General features: G+C 45.7%; 1 long non-coding RNA gene across 2 annotated transcripts; it reads left to right on the top strand.

Annotated features, from left to right (window-relative positions):
• Window positions 1-1,215: 1,215 nt before the first annotated feature.
• LOC124249431 (uncharacterized) lies at window positions 1,216-16,708 on the top strand. Of its 2 annotated transcripts, none has more exons than XR_006891391.1 (3): window positions 1,216-1,685; window positions 1,819-2,673; window positions 14,157-16,708. It is a non-coding gene; the product is annotated as an uncharacterized LOC124249431 (long non-coding RNA). The 2 variants fall into 2 exon arrangements; XR_006891390.1 differs by having other exon boundaries at window positions 1,217-1,621.
• The last annotated feature ends 2,255 nt before the right edge of the window (window positions 16,709-18,963 follow it).

Genomic DNA, 18,963 nt, shown 5'->3' with positions numbered 1-18,963 from the left:
ACTATGCAACCAGGCTGGCCCCCGTCATTATTTTTATGCTTACTTTTTATTTACAGAAGTCATACTGATTTTGCACCTAAAGTGAAACTATACAGTTTTCTCCTGGAGTAAACTGGTTTAAGTGAAAAAATCTGCTTCCAGGAGGGAGGTGAAGCATTCAATAGCATCTCCGGGGATGTGTGGGCATGGTCAAAACGAGGCTGCTGGACGTGGGGCTTGCTGAGCACCAATCAAGCCAAGCGGCCATCTCTGGTCAGTGGGCCAGTGTTTGCCTGGACAAGTCTAAGGAGCCAAGGACAGCAGGCTGAGACTAGTGGACCAGAGGCAAGCTGGCCGCCAGCTGGCCTCGTGATCCTTGGGGAGGCTCATCTCACATCCTTCATTCCTAGTCACCTTGGTACCAGCTCCTGTGGAAAATATGATGTGGCCAGAAAGGGCTCCAACCCCTTCTAGAGATAAACATGCTTGTGCTTTAATTATCAACTGTTTCAAGTTTTTATTGAAAATATTTATTTTTATACTGCTCTGAAACAGTGAACATTTTTCAGCTATCGCCCCACCGCTGATTTCTTATCTAATGCTGCCAAGAACAAGAAAGAAGAGAACAAAGCCAAAGAAAGGAGCAGGCTCAATAAACTTTAAATTCTTCTTTTAAGCATTTAAATCCTGCTCCTATCATGGACATTGCCACTTTTCTAATTTTTTTAAAGTGCATTTTGTAAGAAAACGAGAAAAGGAGCGATAGTGTGGCCGGGGAAACCAGGGTGTTTATTGCCTAGAGGAACCAGAAGTTCATACGGGCCTGGCTGCACTAAGAAATGACAGCTCAGCACAGAGAAGGGGAAAAAAACTTCAAGAGCAGCAGCAAAGCAAGAACAAAACGTTGTAAGAGAACTGGCCAGAACTGGTCTGCACGAATTCCCCGCCGCTGTCCTGCCTTCTCTGCTCTCCCGAGCGCGAGCATAGCAGCAGCCAGCAAGCCAAGCAGCAGAATCTTGCCTCCCTGTAGCAAACCTGCCTGCACCTCGGGCTTCCTCCCACTGAGCTGTGCATGCTCCCTGGGCTCTGCGCCCCGCACCCTCTGCAGACAGACCACGTGGAGGGAGGGGGAGGGCTGGAGCAAGAGAAAGACAACTCAGCTGGCTGGCCCCTGCCCCTGAAGAAAACAAGCAGAGGCAGGAGGAAAACATACTGTTCTTTGCAATCTGATCACCTCCGTGCAAGCCTCTGGGTTACACACCCGGGGACGCCGGGGCCCAGAGGCGTAGATTAGCCCAGGCAGGAAAACCGAGCGTGGTGACTGGTCCTCCGCAGATTAGAAACAGATTGTTGGAGAAGGGGGGTCGGGGGCGAGACTGTGCACGGCAGCATGGCTGGAGTCTGGGTGTGGGGCCCCGGCGAGCAGGCCGGGCGCGGAGGGGGCAGAAGAAGGAGTGCGGATAATGCTCTGTTTGTGAGCTGAGATTCCAGCTCCTGGGGTGGCCCCTGGCAGCTGCCTAGGCCTCACAGGGAGAAATCGGGAACAACAAAGGCGCTGGGACAAAAGCGGCTCTGGCCAGAGGGGCTTCGGGCTCTGTGGGGCCAACAGCACTTCAGTTCTGAGGGGCACGGCTCCACCCTGGTATGAGGCTGGAGGCGGACTGTCAAATGGAGCTGACTGAGGAAAGGGAACTCAAGTTTTCTGGGTATTTCCTGAGTGCAGGGCACTATGCTAAGGCTCTTTTTTACATATTTCATCAAGTTTGGCATCACAGTGGCATAGAATTCTCAATGAATTGGAAAACGGGAAGCAAACAGCTTTTTTTTTTTTTTTTGCAGGTTACTGACACCGAGTTGTCCCAAATCACATCAGTGCCTGTTGAAATGTTACCTATCGGCCAGCTGGGAATTTTGTCACTGGGAAACCGGTATAGCAAGCGCCCGTTAGCTTCCCGCCCAGGCAAGGACATTGAGGGGTGTGAAGACCAAAGTATGTCTTCATGTCTTTGCTTCTGAGCTGACACTCGCGAAACTGTGGGACCCACAGCCCCTCAAATCCCCCTTCTTCTGCCAGCTCCTCATACCTGCTGAGCAATCATGAAAATTCTCCCGCAGCCTGTACTCTAGCGCCCCCTGCTGGGAATGACTGCTAACTCGTGGCTGATTTGGCTGGGAATCTGGCTGATAGCAGCTAGGTTAACGTCGCCTCGCCCAGCTTTATGAGGCCCACCTGGCCTTTCGCTCGGCCAACCTGTGAATCCCAGGCTGCTGAAATGGAGCAGGTGAACTTAACCACTACGCCGCTGGGCCAGCCTGGAATCTGTGCTTTTAAGACTCTGATGATAAGCACGTTTGGCAAGAACTGAACTAGACACCTGGTCCACAGGCCTCTGTGTTCCATAGTCTGGCCTCTCCAGGGGAGGAAGAGTCGGTTAGTTTAGCTCAAAACAGGGCTGGGAATGGAAGACTACTGAACCCCAGAAGACGGAAGTCGGCAAGAAGCTATGAAGGCAGAGAAGCGATTTGAATTCTGGCCTGGGGAAGAGCATTGCAGTCTGAACCCTCCCGGGTGGGGCTCTCCTTGGCCAGCTCACAGCTGCCGGCAGAAGACCCCTTCTCGTGATAAAATAAGCGAAGAGTAAGTGTATATTTGTCTTCTGAGTTCTCAGCAAGATCTGGATGGAGCTGATTCAGGTAAGTCTCTAGCAATTCAGCAAGATCAACTGTTGTGGGCAACAGGGACCAACACACTGAGAGACAAAGAGGCCTCCACAGTCTCATCGGCTAATCTCCTCTGAAATTCTGCTTGAGGCTCCCTTATTCACCTGCACTGTCCTTTCAGCCAAACCTTTTGTCTGAGGGTGAGGCAGCGCAAGGATAACATCGTGCAGATTCCTTGAGCTCAGGCAGATAAACAGCTGGGTCCAGGCCAGGCTGAATGGTGACCTCACCCACCTTAGGTCAACAGGCTCCTGGTGAGCAGCAGCTGCATGCACAGAATTTCTCCAGGCTCTACCTCCTGACCTCAGCTATAAAGACTTCTCCTCTCTGTGCTGTTTTTCCTGGATCTCTTTGCCTAGGTCCTCTGTTTTGATGATGACTCTCTGGAATGTTCTCCCTGGATTTCATTCTGTTTTCCCCTTGAACCTCACCTCTCCCCTCCATGCACTGCATCCCACTGTGAGATTCCCAGAACCCCGGCACCATTGGCTTCTAAGACACAGCACCTGGCCTGTGTCCAGCCCCTAGGGCTCCTGCTTGTCCATAGCAGAGAGCAGGGGTTGGGTTCCACAGCCTGAACAGGAACTGGGTGTTTCTGCCCAAGACAGCACAGGATCTGACAGCCAAGAGGGATAAGAACAAAGTAAAGGTCAGCTGGGAAAAGGCAGGGAAGGAAGGGACCCTGGGCTTTCAGTTGGCCCCCATGGCCAGCAGGCCTGAGGGCGTAGACTGCCTCGAAGGGCCAGAAACAAGGAAGGCCGAGGGTCCTCAGCCATGGTTGCATCTTAGAGACACCAGGAGAGCTTTTAAAGAAAAACACCAATTCTCAGACCACGTCACAGAGCAATTAAACCAGAATCTCTGGGGATGGCCCTGACATGTGTTGGGGCAGGGGGCGGTATTTGTGTGTGTGTTTTCAACCTTCCCAGAAGATTCTGACATGTAGCCAGGGTTGAAAACCCCTGAGATGTTGACAGAATCAGACCCCTTTGTCTGGTCTTCAGTGTCTCTTGTCTCTGTCTTTCCCAGCAGCATGGCCAGGTCCTCATAGAGGCAGCTTGAAGGGGTAGAGAATTTGGATCTTGGCCTTATCATCTACTAGTTGTGATCTTGGGCAGGTCCTAACCTTTCTGAGGTATTTTGAGAATTAAAAGAGATGGGATATTTAAACACCCAAAACTGGCAGCTTTATGACATATGTCAATTACCTTCCTTGTCACCACACCAGTGGGTCCCTTACAGACCTTCCCTGGGTGCTGAGACAATCCTAGAAGAGATGAGACATGCATCAGAGCCATTGCCCCACATGCTGTGGGAGCTGAGCTCCCATGTTGTCCCAAAGTCCGTAGCACTGTCAACTCTTCGGATCCAGTGTCCTAGGATCTGAATGCCCAGGTTCTCCCTAAATTGCTTCAATTTCTCCTTGCCTCCCGCTACTCCCACACGTTGTCCCTGTCCACATGTTAGGGACTTTGACCTGAGTTAACTGTTGTTGAATTCTCCCTAGGTCACTTTCAGGGAGACCTAGTGTGAGTGTCTAGCCTGGTACTTGGCTTGACTCCTGTCATCATTCCTCCTTGGGACCAGGGCCTGGCCCTCACATCCCAGCTCCGGTTGGGTTTCCAGCCTGTGTAGGCACATCTTCCGGTATCAGCTTCTGCCTACCTGGTACCCACAGGCTCCTAGACTTTGACTTGCTCCTCCACCTACCCACCTGCTCTGGCACTGAGACAGAAATGGCCGTGCTACCCATTGAAGCTGCTCCTGGAGCACCCAGCTGCCCTTCTAGGACCAATCTAGAATCGACGTTGGGTCATTCCTGTTGCCCTCTTTATTCACAAGGGATCAGGCAGCTGCTTGGTCCAGGCAGACCTCTCCCCTCCTCCGAGCTCTGGCATTACTATTCATAATTCCTGAACCACCTCACGCCACCACGCCATTTGTGCGTTGTAAATACTTGGTGACAAACTATGACTGTTGTGGAGTTTGGAGATAAACGGAAAAGCAGTTGCATTATGGTGGAGGTGACTGCCTAGATGGGCCCTATAAAACTGATGTGGTACTCGACTTCTTACTGCTTTGTATGGAATGACAAGATACATTGAATGTGTTATAGGAAATATCTAGGAATACACTAATCTTTTCCAAAATCCAAGTCAACTCTGAGTCTTCAACAATGCTTCCAGCTTCTACGTTAATTCAAACAATCCAGATATGTGGAACGTGGAACATAAAGCCATAGCCTCTTTCTGGAATCACTTCTACGATTTTCTCATCTAAGATATTCTTTATGGGCAGCAAACTCACATTGACATCTTATGGATAGTTTGAATTCCTTCCGTCATTTTTCCACACCAACAAAATGACCGATACGGATCAGCTTGGAAAAGCAGTCTGGGAAGACTTCTAATGTAAAAACTCCAAGTAAAGGTTCTAGAATACAATCCATGGTAGCAGGTCAGCTGTTTATATTGTTCAGGCTTGCAGTGCCGAATCAGAATCTGAGGATGCATCTGAGATGACATCAGTCCTATCTCATATGCCAACTCTGATCTATGTTTAATGGCTTCCTAGAGCACTATGCGAAAAGAAGTGGGGAGGCCCAGTCTGGGCTGAGTAAAAAAAGAATGCAATGATCGATTAGTGATGTCGGCCATGTCAGGACAGCATGGTAGTTAACAGCATGGGCGTTGTCATCAGAGAAACAGAAGTTCAAGTTCTGTCTCTGCCACTTATTAGCAGGGTAACCTTGGGCAAGTTACCTAATCACTTTCAGGCTTGTTTCTCATCAATATAATGCAGGTAGATTACAGCACCTACTTCACAGGGTTCTTATGGGGATTAGTTGAGATAATTCATGCCAAGTGCTTAGCAACGTATCTGGCACAGAGTTCTCAATAAATATTAGCTATTATTATCATAAATATCATGGGCCTAGGAGTAAGGTGAGGCCGCTTGTGCTCAGCATATCTGCCATCCCAGGTTGAGGCTTAGATGAATCCTTGTAGAGACTTGTGACTGAGACACCTTTCGAAGGCGGTTATAGAGGTTGTGGGAATTTTGTTCCTAGGATATTAGCAAAAAGTTTTCAGTAGATGTTGGTATTAAGTTTCATTCTATATATACATCTTTTTTCCTGCATAAATATCAAGTGGTATCTCAGGCTCATCCACAGCACAGACCCTCATTGTACGTAAGTGCAGGTCTGATCTGACTTTCCAATTGGATCCTAATTGTTTACACGACAAAAGAAAATTCCTCATTGTCCTTGGCATGGCTTAAAAAGATTTACTCCTGCCTGACTTCCCAGCCCCGTCTTCTGCTTCTCTCCAATAAGTCCCCTGAGCTCCAGCTGTACTGAACCACTTATTTCCAAAATTCATTGTATTCTTGCCTAACTTGGTGCCTTTGCACATGCTGTTCCTGCCTAGGATGCTTTTCCCCACGTTGTCTGTCTATACATTATTCTCTGGAATAGTTTACACAGGATTGGGATTATATTTGTTAGAACTTTCCAGTGAAGCAAGCCAGGACTAGGGTTTCCTTTGTAGGAAGACTTTTTTATTAGAGATTTAATTTCTTTATTGGCTAACAATTGCTCAGGTTTTATATATGTTCTTGAATCAATTCTGGTAACCTGCAGCTTTTTTTTTTTTTTATAATGAATCAACTTTGCTGTTTATCTCATGACCATAATACTATCAAAATATCTGGGGGAAATTTTTCAAGAAAAATTAGAAAATTTTAAGTGCAATATAAATTTGTGTTTAACTGAGAAAGCTCTGGAAGAATAACTATTATTTAGGTTTCCAAGTGTAAAATTATGAGTGCCTAGATGTTGACAAGTTCAGAAAAGCTCAAGGTTTGTAAAAAATTTTCAGCCTAGTAAAATTCTATGGTGTGGCAGAATCTTACTTATTTATCTGTTTTCCCTGTGATTAATAGAAATAGAATTGTAACTGGGCAATTGGCCATTTAGTGAAAGGCTGCTTGTCTTGCCCTTGAAGGAACTGATTGGGTCTGCACTTCCCCAGTACCTTTTCCGTTCTCTGGCTGGGAGATAGGGAGGAGCGGATCGCTTCCTTTGGATCCAGTGAGGGGAACCTCATGTTGAAGATGGCAGAGCGATACCACTGACCCTGCACTGCCAACTTCTGGACCAAGACATGAAAAGGAAATTAATTTTATCTTTTGGATTGTACTTTTGAGACTCATTTTGCTGCAGTTGAGCTTGTAGCCCAGCTAACACACCTGACAGTGGGTGAATTGCAGGCATGGTTTAGTGCCTCACAATGCACTGTTTTCAAGTCTTATATCCATTAGGAGTTAGTCCTCACCCAACTGTGATAGGCCAATGGGCAGTGGTTGAAATACCTCATTGACTATATACAACGTAGTCTTCTCTTTTTGGAAGGTATATTTTTTTTCTTTCAAAGGAATTAATGTAATGGCTACATAATGCAGATCTTTTTTTTGAGATAGTAAACCAATGTATTTTTGTTTTAGGAAATACTTAGTTCTCCACTGTCGATGGCTCTCCATCCATCAAGACCCTGGCATGCCATCCCTTAAGGGAGAAGTTCAGATATAGCCTAGAACAGCGCTTCTCAAACTTTCTGTGGTAAAGGGTTGTTTTAAACATTTTCCAATCCATCATTTTGTGAAATAGAATCAAAGCATGAATTACTAGAAAAAATAAATTAAGAACAAACATAAACGTAGAAAGTATAATGTTTTTATTAAATTCAGCAAACATAAAACTTTTCTGTCAAATTTCTATGAAAGTTTCTAAACACCCTCAATTCCTGTACTTAATCGTTGCAGACAGGTAACAAACAGATCAGGAATAGGCACCAGTGCTAAGCAGAAATGCCCTAGAACAAGGGAATCATTGCCCATCTTTCGGTTTCAGTTTCAGATTTTGAGTCATGGAGAGGAATTCCTTTTGAAAGCCAGGGTTTATTGAGAAATAAAGGGATTTTTAAGTTTCCAAAGTTTCCCTTCACATATCAAGGGCAGAACTTGGACGTCTGATTTCAGGATTTCCTCTAAGCCATGGTGTTGAGAGAAGCAGGATAGGACCTGGAATTCCCAGCCGAATGAAGGAGAAAACCTCTTCCAGTCACTGGAGAGTGGGACACAGAGAGGGGGCAGGGGTTTCAATGTGAGAATCCTTGCTCTATCTTTGTGGTAGAATCCCTTTGGGTCCATAGAAACAGCCAAATGTATTTGGAGGAACCTAAGAACTACTTCCTTGGGTCTAGCTTGGGGAGACTGTAGGTCTGTCAGGGATGTCCTCATTCAGCATCGTATTACGTCCATAACATCAAGAAGCAGGGGCCCACCATGGTGGAGGAAACTGTCTTGAGAAATGGCCCCAGTAGCACAATCCTGGGATTTGTAGGTGGTATCAGCAGATCCAGGAGTTCCGATTTGCCCTAGTTGGGGGGACATGGATGTGTAGAGAAGCTTATTGGATGGCAAGGAGCCTGAGGTCAGAGGGAGCTGAGGGTCCACGAAGTCACAGTCAATGATGAAGTTTCTCAGCCTTGGCAGCGGGAGCCATTGAAACACCTTAAAAGACAACAGCGTATGATCTAAGAGTCCTCAAGACTACAGTGCTGAGGCACGCAGCATTGCCGTGTTGATTTCATTCTTGGAATATAAATCTCTGAAAAATATGTGACTGCTGCTGCGGCTGAATAGATTGGCTACAATATTCTAAAATTTTGGCAAATAAATATAACCAGGGCAATGAGAGCTCTTGTAATTGGGGGTTGAGAGGTAGTAAGGACAAGGACCTGAGTTTACCCCTGGCTCTGCCATTTACCAGCTCTGCAAACTTGGGGACATCATTTCTTTCATCAGTAAAACAGAGACAGGAACCTTGCAGCATTGCTGTGAGGATTAGCAAATAGGGCAATTACCTCAAACCCTGTGTATGTGCTCAGTACGTAGAAAACACTTGAGAAATGCAAGCTGTTCTTCAGTGGATTTGGGATTTGCAAGCTGCTAAGAACTCAGCACTCTTCTCTTTCAGTTCTACTTTCTTTCAAGAAGAATTGAAAGCTTCTCATTATACGTGTCCCAGGAAGAAGAATGACTGACACCAAACCCTTCTTGTGCCCAAGGCTGCAGTTTTCAGCAGCGCCTTTCCAGCTTCACAGGGAGGCTCTATTCGGTTCACTGTTCATCAGCATGATCTGACAACGAACTCGCATCGCCTCTGAAAGTCTACTTCTCTTTATTTCTTTTGCTTATTTTTATTTTAGTAAAGAGAATCCCATATTCAACAAAGAAGGCAAGGTGTCTAATGTCACAGGAATCGAGCAGGGTCCTTCACTCACTGATAGTGCCTTCTGGAGTCCTAGAAACTCTTCTAGCCATTTCCCCAAGCCCGTGTTTACTACTGCAGGAACCCCTGGCCCCCTGCAGCACTTCTCAAGAGCACCCACTCACACCCCAGACTTGGATTTAAAAACTTGAGGTCACTGAATCCACATTAGCATGGGACGTGATATGCCTGAAATTAAGAGGCACCCTCACACCCAGTGCTCCTTCAGCATTACCAGTTAGATCCCCCTAGAGTCTGCGGGCCTACACATGAAGTGGCCTAATGGTGACTTTCAAGGCAGACTTTGTAAGCTTGAGAGGTGGGCTTGTCGTTCAAGCTACTGAGGTTAGAATGGCTTTAGAGGCTGCTAAACAGAAAAAAAAAAATGTCCCAAATTTCACCAAATCTCCACTGAATTCGAGCCCAGTCATTCAGCCACTGGATCCCCTGATAATCTCCTTATGGGATTTAGACTCATAGAGCAAGATCTGTGGCTACTGCCACAGAGGTGTTCTGCAATGTCACTAGAAGAAGGAGAAGAGATTGTGACCCAAACTGGCAGGAACACATGGGGGGCGGGGGTGCAGCTCCTAGGACAGAACAATCCAGGTTCCGCTACATAAAAGGCTCCACGAGTCTTAACCTGCTCAACAACCAGCCAAGAATGAAAGTAGCAAAGCAAAATTGCGTTCAACTTCAAGGTTAACTAAATGAGAAGAAACAAGCTCATGCATGAGAAACTATTATAAGCCAACCAGCAAGTGTTACAGGAACCAGGAAGCATTTTGGAACCATTATACAAGGCCAAGGGTGGGGCTAAAGTCAGGCACGCCCTGGGTTACCTGGGAAGCTGCTTCCCTAGCCAGAGATGAGACCAAGAACTGAGGACAGAAGGTCGGGGGCACTCTGAAGTAGACCGCATAGTCCAGATCACCTCCTAAGATATCCCCATGTTTCCTTCTAATTCAGTGTGAAATTAAGCCTAGGCATAGTAACGACCACCAGGATTTTAGTGCTAGAGCCAACAACCTCAGAGGTCCCTACTCTATTTCCAGATGGCGTAAGCAAGGCTTAGCGAACTTAAGGAACTTGACCAAAGCCACACAGCGAGTGAGTGGCAGGTCTAGGGGAGTCCAGAGCACCTGAGCCCAGTTCAATGCTTTTCTAGCATCCAGTCTGATTCCTGACGTCTGGCCTCTGGTAATGGCACCATGTCTCATGGGTGCTTTTCTTACAAGTCCTATTTATAGCTAATAGCAGCAGTCTTAGCCCTTCTGGCAGTACGAATTGTCTCAGGAGTTTTTATTATGGGACATTAAAACACGTTTTCCACTTTCTCTTCTAGTAAAATGAGATTCCTAATGCAATCTTGCTGCTTGAAGCTGTCCCTGGGGGTGGCAGGTAACATTCAGGATATCTATTCAATGTCAACAATAGTTTTCTCATGCTCAAAACCAAGGAGTTTACCGTCTAGTCCAGGAGCTAAGAATGGCCCACACAGAAAAGCAATGACTCTGCGAGGCAGAGTAGATTTGTGAGCTAAAAGGATAAGCTCTGCGAAGCGCCTGGAGGGGGAGCTCAGTAGGGTTGGAAGTGACAGGGAAGGCTTCATGTGGCAGATAGGACATGGATTAGTCCTTGGATAGAATGAGATAGATTTAGGAATGGGGGATGCCATACCAAGGGAGGGAAACACCAAGAGGGAGGGCAGAGGCAAAGGAATGAGCAGAGCATCTTTATGAATCGTTGGCTGGACTGGGATGGAAGAGGGTATGGAATGGCAGGGAACAAGGCTAGATGGTATAGTTCCTGGGAACCACTCCCCCCCAAAAAAGATCATAAACGAGCCACCATAGGAAATGGGGAGGCACAAAGAGATTTTGAGCCAAGAAGTGACATGAATATAGTTCTAAAGGATGATAGGTTTATCCTGGCAGGCAGGACGATTTGGAGGACACATAACTAGGATCAAGGGAACGAGCCATTACATCTGTACTGCGAGATACAGGTATGAAACGTCAAGGGCCTGAACCAGGGTATAGTAGCACAAATGGAAAGGGAGTTACAGGTATGGTAGATGTTTCCAAGAAAATATTGAACACATACCACCTGCTCATGTTGCCTTAAGTAGCCTTTGTTCATTTCTCAAAGTGACGAAACGTCAAATAGCTTTACTTACAGAATATCGTGTTATATAAATGTCTATATATCAAAGTTTATAGGCTTCTCATGATTTATTTAATCTTCCAAATATTTAATTGCTTTAGATGAGGTTTAAAATATTGGATGCATTTTGTAGGTAGAATTATCAGAATAGTTTATGGTTTTCAAATGACATCTCAAAATACCTTTGAGACCTTTCAATGCTCTGCATTTCACAACAGAAGATATATTAGTCAAGCTCTTTGAGATTACAAGAGAGAGACATACCTAGATTATCTTAAGTGATGGAGGTTTCTTGTTGGAATTCACTGGGAAGTAAGGGGGCGAGCCAAGTGCTCAGCAGTTCCGCAGTCATTCTGGGTCCCACATACTGCTCCAGAGCTTTCACAATGGGGTGCACAGTAGGTCTAGACTGGATCCCAGAGAGCAGTAGAGCAGTTGGACATGATTCAAGTTACTGTAGTAGCTCCCGTGACCCGCCTCCTCTGTGAGCACCTCTCACACTCCCCGGGAGAGAATGTGATTGACTTGTCTCTATCCAATATGGAGGACCACCACTGGATAGAGTTTCTCCCCAAGGCACTATCCAGGGGAGTGTTCTGCATCATAGTCATCCTACACTTGATTGCCTTTGACTGGGGCCCCATTCCTGTTGTAATGAGCTAGGACAGGGTTACTATCTCACATCACAAACGATAGAAACCATAGCCATTCAGGCAGAAAGAAAAGCCTAGGGTCACTTTCCTCAGCAGGGGTCGATGGCAGACGCTCAGAGCATTCTGTCTAGTTTAGATGGACTAGACAATGGTAGAGATGTGTGTATGGGGGTAGTGGGAGGGATCACCTTTATCAGAGAGGTGTATAATAGCTTCCTGGGTTTCTAAACTTAGGAAGACAACTGTGTCTCAAACAAGCAAGGGTTTGGATATATGCTGAGCTTACCGCTAGCTTCTGCTTATGTCAAAATTTTCTCTTCTCCTCTACTGAGACAGGAAATATGGTCAGACACAGCACACCTGGGGAATGTCATACTTTCCATACTTTATGTGGTCCTTATTAGAGATTAGACATCAGAGAAGATCAACCACTCTTTTTCTTTTCCTGGAGTCAGGAATTTGTCTAAATGAATTTGCCCGAGGTTATTATCAACAATCAACCAATGAATATTTGGTGAGTTACTACTTTACCTATCAGCTCTGAGATGAATCTCATGATTTCATCTCAGCTACTAGATCTGACCTCTTCAAATGGTTCCTGGAATGTTTTAGGTTGAGAAGGATTCTACGGTTTTGACAGTTCTCAGAAGGGAAGAAAGCTGACACTGATTAGTGATGACTCCATGAGTACAGGAGGGAGAAGGGTAACCTAGACGTGGTGTTTGTCGACTTTCTATCAACTTTACACTCCTCACAGTATTGTCAGTAGGAACACTCTCTTCCTTACCCCCATCCCGATTCGCTACTGCTAAAACGTGGAGACTTCATTGATCCCTGGCTTCTTTTGCTTCTTTGCCCTCACTCAAAGCTATATTATCAACAAGGCCTTTTTGAAGACTCTCTTTTCCTTTCCATTCCTCCAGCCCTAGCCTTGGTCCAGGTCAGCTTTTTAGACTATCAACGTTGTTGTCATGTAGAGGGAAGCAGTATAGCCCAGGAGATGCCAATCGGATGCCCAGAAATAGTCCAAGTTAGCAGATCCTTGGGAATCTCACCACATTGAGCTTTGGTCCTCCCTCAGCCTTCCAGGTCTAAAAGCTCAGTCATGTCAGTGCCCCAAACTGGACCCAAAGGGAAAAGATTTATATTGAATCAAAGTCATAAGAGACTGATGTATAAAGAATTATAGTAAAAAATGTACTGGTCTTACAGAAAATTGTAAAGTTCTTCGATCTGCACATTTGCCCCTGGTGAGAAATCTGCACACAAGTGAGGACAGGATCAAAAGGGGTTTGGTGAACATGAAGCCAAGGGAGGAAACCAGTTGTGCGGTCTAAAGGGAATGAAGCCATGATGGCACAACTCCACATAGGAATGTCTCCTGGCCATTTCCCCCGGACAGTCTGGGTAAGCGCTATCAGCGCTCCACTCCTTGCTGGCTTTCATGCTGGCGATGCACTTTTGTCAACATGCTCTTGAACAACATGGATATTGCTTTGGCTACTGCTGAGTTGCTCCATTTCAGTCTGGCCTGAACAACTTACCTTCTAATATTGAGTGTTGATTTTATTAGCTGAATCCTCACAATTTTGAGGGTTGCCCACTTTCATCTACCTAGCCCATTCCCTAGCTGCTTACCTAGCTTTGCCACCTCCAGATTTCTATTCATTTGCCTAAAAAGACCTTTAATCATCTAACAATACCTCACATTCGATGGGCCCCTAGTTAACAAAGCCCTTCCACAAGTAGCGTCTCAGAAGTCCACCCGACGGGCTTGCTGGGCAGGTAAAGCGCGTACTACCACCTCCATCCCACACACCAGGGAGCCGAGGCTCGGAGAGAACTCACCAAGCTCCTGCAGCCAACCTGCCCCAACACCAGGCCTCAGACCATGTTTTCTCTGCTACTCCCCTACTCTGTGCTTTTTCCACTATAGATGCTGATAAAAAGTTCCCAATCTCTGCTTCGAGTAGAGTGAAATTCACAATGATGCATTTTCAGGCCCTGCCTCGTGTCTGACTTCCTGCTCCCTAACCCCCAGATTCCTCATTCTGCCCAGTCATGTGAACCCTGTTCCCATTTCCACGGGCCCCCTTTGGCAGCTGCTGAGCAGAGAGAAAATGAGTTCAGAGTGTGCTTCTGGGTCCCATTTGAGCGCCTTTCCCCAAGCTACACGGGGTATCAGTTTGGCAGGTCACCTTCTGCTGGCACTGGACTCAGGACCCTGGGATGGCGAGGGGTGGAGGACGGCTGGCTGAGAGCGGAATATTTTCAATGCGTGTCCGATTCTCATTTCCATTCAGGGCTCCTCATTAGGCCACCGATGCAGCGCGGACCTGTTCTCCATTTGAGTTGGCAGACCCTGAAGCCCCATTAGCGGTAATATGCCCCCGCGGGACTCCAGGGAGAGGAAGAATGCTGAAAGGACTGGAGTTTCTGGTCCAACTTTTTAAAGAAAGGAAGAGAATGAAAGACCCATAAAACTTGGAAATCCTCTCTTCCCTTGGCTCATTCACATGGAAATGCAAGCCTGATGATCATGGACAGGGAAGTGAGGGCCCTAGGAGCGAGGATCAGGGTGACCTCCAGCCCCTCTGCTCCGGCCGCATGTGCCAGCAGGACTCACCTCCTGAGCCACCAGCGTGAAATAGAAAGACTTTACGGTCACATCTTTGGATGCTTGGCAGGAAGAACCATGAGTGTCCCAATTACTAAACTAATAAGCACTCAAGACCCCAAAGAACCCTTCCTGGTGCACGTACTCCCAAGTATTAGGTGCTGGGAAAACAGCTCATCAAGCACAAGAAGCCCCTTTGATTGCTGTATTCATGATATGGAGCAGAAAAAGGACAGTAGTAATGACATTGGCTGTGGCTGTCAAAGGTTCCTCCAAGGGCTGCACAGGCTGGGTATGAGGCTTGGGCCTGGTGGGTGTCAGGGTTAAAGCAGGGAAAGGAAGCTGTGTATCCTGTTCCTTGAAACTTAAAGAAACAGGTACTGAAACAAGATCGCTGTTTTGCAACCTGATCTCTTGATGACAGATGTAGAGAGCAGCATCACCTTTGCTATAATCACTCTGCTTAACCTGTACGCGCCTGCCCTGAGCACAGCATGACAGTCAATGCATGGGGAAGTGCCAACCCTCATTCCAGTGGCACAGCCTTCACCTCCATTCATTGGATTCTCAGCCTGTCCTCATGGCCACTCAGGGAGGCAGGCAGAGTGCTGTTAACCCTCCCATCTTACAAACGAGGGAATTGAGTCTCTGCATGTAAATGATCTGACTATGATTAGCAGAGTTAAGAGTCAAACCCAGAACTTCTGATCAACTCCAGTACTTTTTCCAGGAATTCACCTTCTAGAGAGATTTCAAGTTAACCTGTGTGATTAGGATTGGGAAGGGGCATCAACTTTGGGACTGTGAATAACCCTCAGTTTGAAGACAAGTTTTATGACATGGGCTTCCTGAAGATCCACCAATTACCAGACTTTAAGTGACCTGAGCTGAGGTTCTCATCTCACGGGACAGCCGAATATTAATATCATCAAAACAGATGTATGGCACCCTTCACAAAGTTGACTCCCCATACATGGTTTCACATTCTGCTTTCTAGCTGGCATCAGGTTCACATTCCCTTTGTGGCTCACTTGCTCCTCCTTCCATAGCTGCTGACCTCTTTCTTTTCTTTCCTTGGGTATATGCCCTTCTTGCTGCCCTCTCAGCCATGCTGTTTGTTATTGGAGGCCAGAAAATCTGTGTCCATCAGAGGAAAGAAAATAAAGTCATTCAATGAAGCCTCAAATATGTGGGTGCCCTATGAACACCAGAAGTTCTCATCACGCCACATATTATGTATCTGGAGTGCACTTTACCCATCAGATCACGGTGGTGCTGTGGAGCTACACCAGCCGGCGAATGACCTCGGCCTCCTAGAGTTCTGCCCAGGGGTTTGGAAGACAGAGATTGCCTCGTTTTACAAGCGAGAGGTGATTTTCCTAGTTACTCAGCCAGTCAGTGGCAAAACAGAGGCTCATTTCTACTGGTGTTATTCTCTTTTTTCCTATAATTTGTAACAGTGAAAGATTGAGAGGAATACCCGGGACCATTTTAGATGGGAAAATCAATCATTACAAGTTCCACACTGCCTTCCCACATAGTTTTTCTGAAGGACCTAAGGGTGAGCCAAAAGGGTCTTGCTGAGAGGTGCTTGAGGGGAAGATCTTAAAGAAAAAGATCAATCTGTCCTTTCCTTCTAGACTGTCTTAGTCTTTCCCTACATTCCTTAAAGGTATGAGTAGGAAGTGGGGAACGAGGTCCCATAATCCTCAATGCAAAAGGACTGTAATTACCTCACCTGGATCTGAGACCTGAGAACATTAGAACTAGCCATGTAGGGTGCCTCAGGCGGAGGCTTTTTTGCAATCTTAAACTTGAATCCCAGATTACAAAACACGATGACTACTCCATAAAAGGCCTGTAAATAACACTTCTCCCCAAAGACAAATTTGCTGTGAAGCATTGTGTCTTTGTCCACAGCTGAGCAGCCTAAAGGACTCACCAACCTGGGTTTTCCCTGACAGTGACATTATTTTGCAACTTCAAAAGCTGTGACTCATTCTGGCAAAGGTTTGCTTTATATTGTGAGTTAATTTATGCAGAAAGTATTATAAAGGTGTAAAAATAAAAGTGCATGTGATCATGCACTTAGCTAAACACAGTTATGAAAAAGAATAAATACATGAAATTAAGACTGCCCCTAGTAATGTTTTTCATGGAAAGAATCATGAGTTGCTAGTTTGTTTTTTTAAGTTTATTAAATTTTAGATATGTTTGGTTACTTTCTTTTTATTTTTTAATTTAATTTAATTTTTTTTTTTTTTGGTGCAGGAGATTGGCCCTGAGCTAACATCTGTTGCCAATCTTCCTCTTTTTGCTTGAGGAAGGTTAGCCCTGAGGTAATGTCTGTGCCAAGACTTCTTCTATTTTGTACGTGGGTCACTGCCACAGCATAGCTTGATGAGTGCAGTGTAGGACCGCACCTGGGATCCCAACCCATGAACCTAGGCTGCTGAAGCAGAGCATGCTGAACTTAACCAGCATGCCTCTGGGCCAGCCTCACTTTCTTTCTAAAGTAACTTTTTTTACTATATAACTCAGATATTCGTTATAGAACATTTAGAAAATACAGATAGGCAAAAACAGTGAAATTTTAAAACTTAATCATCTCACCCCTTCAAGATAACCAGTTAATAACTTGTTTTATTTTCCTTTCAGATCTATACACATACATGCATATGCACACACACACACACACACACACACACTCAGTATTACATTGTACAAATAGCCTATTTTTTCCATTTAATATCCCAATAAATATTTACCTACAACATTATTTCAATAACTGATTTGCATCCCTTTGTATGGCATTCTATTATTTAATTAATTCATCCCATATTCTTTGGCTATTTTAAAGCTACAGTAAACATCCTTGGAACTAATTAACCACTCCAGAGATCTCTCAAATTCTGAAGCAGTGTTTTTCTAAAATGCTTACTTCGGCACGTTGACATGCAGTATTAGAAAAGGCATAAAAATGGTTAAAGACCTGCATGCCACCATGCTCTAAATAACTTGGTGACCAAAATAAATCAGATAGCTAGAAACTAAACTTTAATAATAAAGGACAACATAATCCACAAAAATGGTACCTCTTCATGTATTCACTACCAAGTAGGGGTGAGTGAGGAGGCATTGTGGTGTTGCAAGAAGGAAACTGCTCTTCGAGGGCTGACGTGAGAAGACTAATGGCTCACACAGCCCACAATCAGCACCATCATGCTCCCTTAACACTCAAGGTGCCCTTCTTGCATTCATTTTTCCCTTGTATGTTGACCTTCATTAGAGAATAAAAATTATAGAGAGGTGAGGAGTTGCGTGTGATTTGTCCCGGGTTCCATGACCCACATTCTCCAACCTACCCCCATTCATCAGGCTGGCTGCGGTGTGGCATTAATAAAGAGAGGGTGAGGGCTGATGAAGACCGTACGGAAGATTTGGGCACAGTCTCCGGGAGATTGGTGTGGGCTGGCCTGAGCACAAGTCAGCAGACGCACATTACTTTTGTTGCCTGAGACTAGAGTAACCCGGTCAGTTCCTATGCCATTCATCAGTTGTCAAAATCAGGAGCATGATAACTTCCTTAAGTGACACGCACTGTAGCCCAAGCACCACAAAGCTTCCTTTTGCATGTTTGGCAATGATAATTTACTACTAGTAATGTAAATCATGGAGAGTTGCAATGCTTTTGCAAAATGTCCCCAAATTTCTTATACTAAGCATTTGACCCCAAAGCTCCCAATTCAATTTCTCATCCCAATTTAAATGAATATGTTTATGAAAAATGGCCTCTTCCACATGAGCTTGTTCTGGATACTCTGGAGCAATTTTGGTTTTCTACTACAGCCTCTCTCTTCCATAAAGTGCCTTGCTAAATGACTCTGTTTTAGATGCCTGATTCTGGCTGCTGGTGAGACTGACCAAGGGATGCGGCCATCCGCTCCATCTCTTCTACAGGCCTGGACCATGGCCCTCCTCCTCCACTCAACCTTCTTTGATATGGAGTCTGCACTCTATGCCCAGCACAGGGCCGGCCCCAGGGAGGGGACCTCCTTCCAGAGCACTCTTTCTCACAGTCCCTGATGTCTGTGTTCTGAGATAAAGCAAGCCTTGTGCTCCATCCCCTGTGCCAAGCACCTGCTTATCAGTAGGCAAGGCAAACATCGTTGGAATGTTTCACAGTACGCTTAACCAAATTCCAATGCTATCCCAATCACCTGGCCGAGTGTTTTGAGCACTCACCAGTCCTGGCATTGACAAGCCCTTGAAGGAGGTCAACAACTTCAATGAGGAGAATTATCAGCTTGTCCTTTGCATTGAACATATCAGGTTGACCTGCAAGAATAAAGGACCACAAGGGCTGTATCTTGTTTGTTTTGTTCTCTAATGCATCCCCTTGTACCCCTGGAATGCTACCAGAGCAGGCCTCAAAAGAGTGCCAGGGACATAGCTGATACTCAAGAAATGATTTTTTTTAAGTTGAGTTAAAA

Source organism: Equus quagga, chromosome 13, assembly GCF_021613505.1.
Source record: "Equus quagga isolate Etosha38 chromosome 13, UCLA_HA_Equagga_1.0, whole genome shotgun sequence".
NCBI lineage: Eukaryota > Metazoa > Chordata > Mammalia > Perissodactyla > Equidae > Equus > Equus quagga.
The sequence above is the reverse complement of the archived record's forward strand: the minus strand, read 5'-3'. Positions and strand labels throughout refer to the sequence as shown.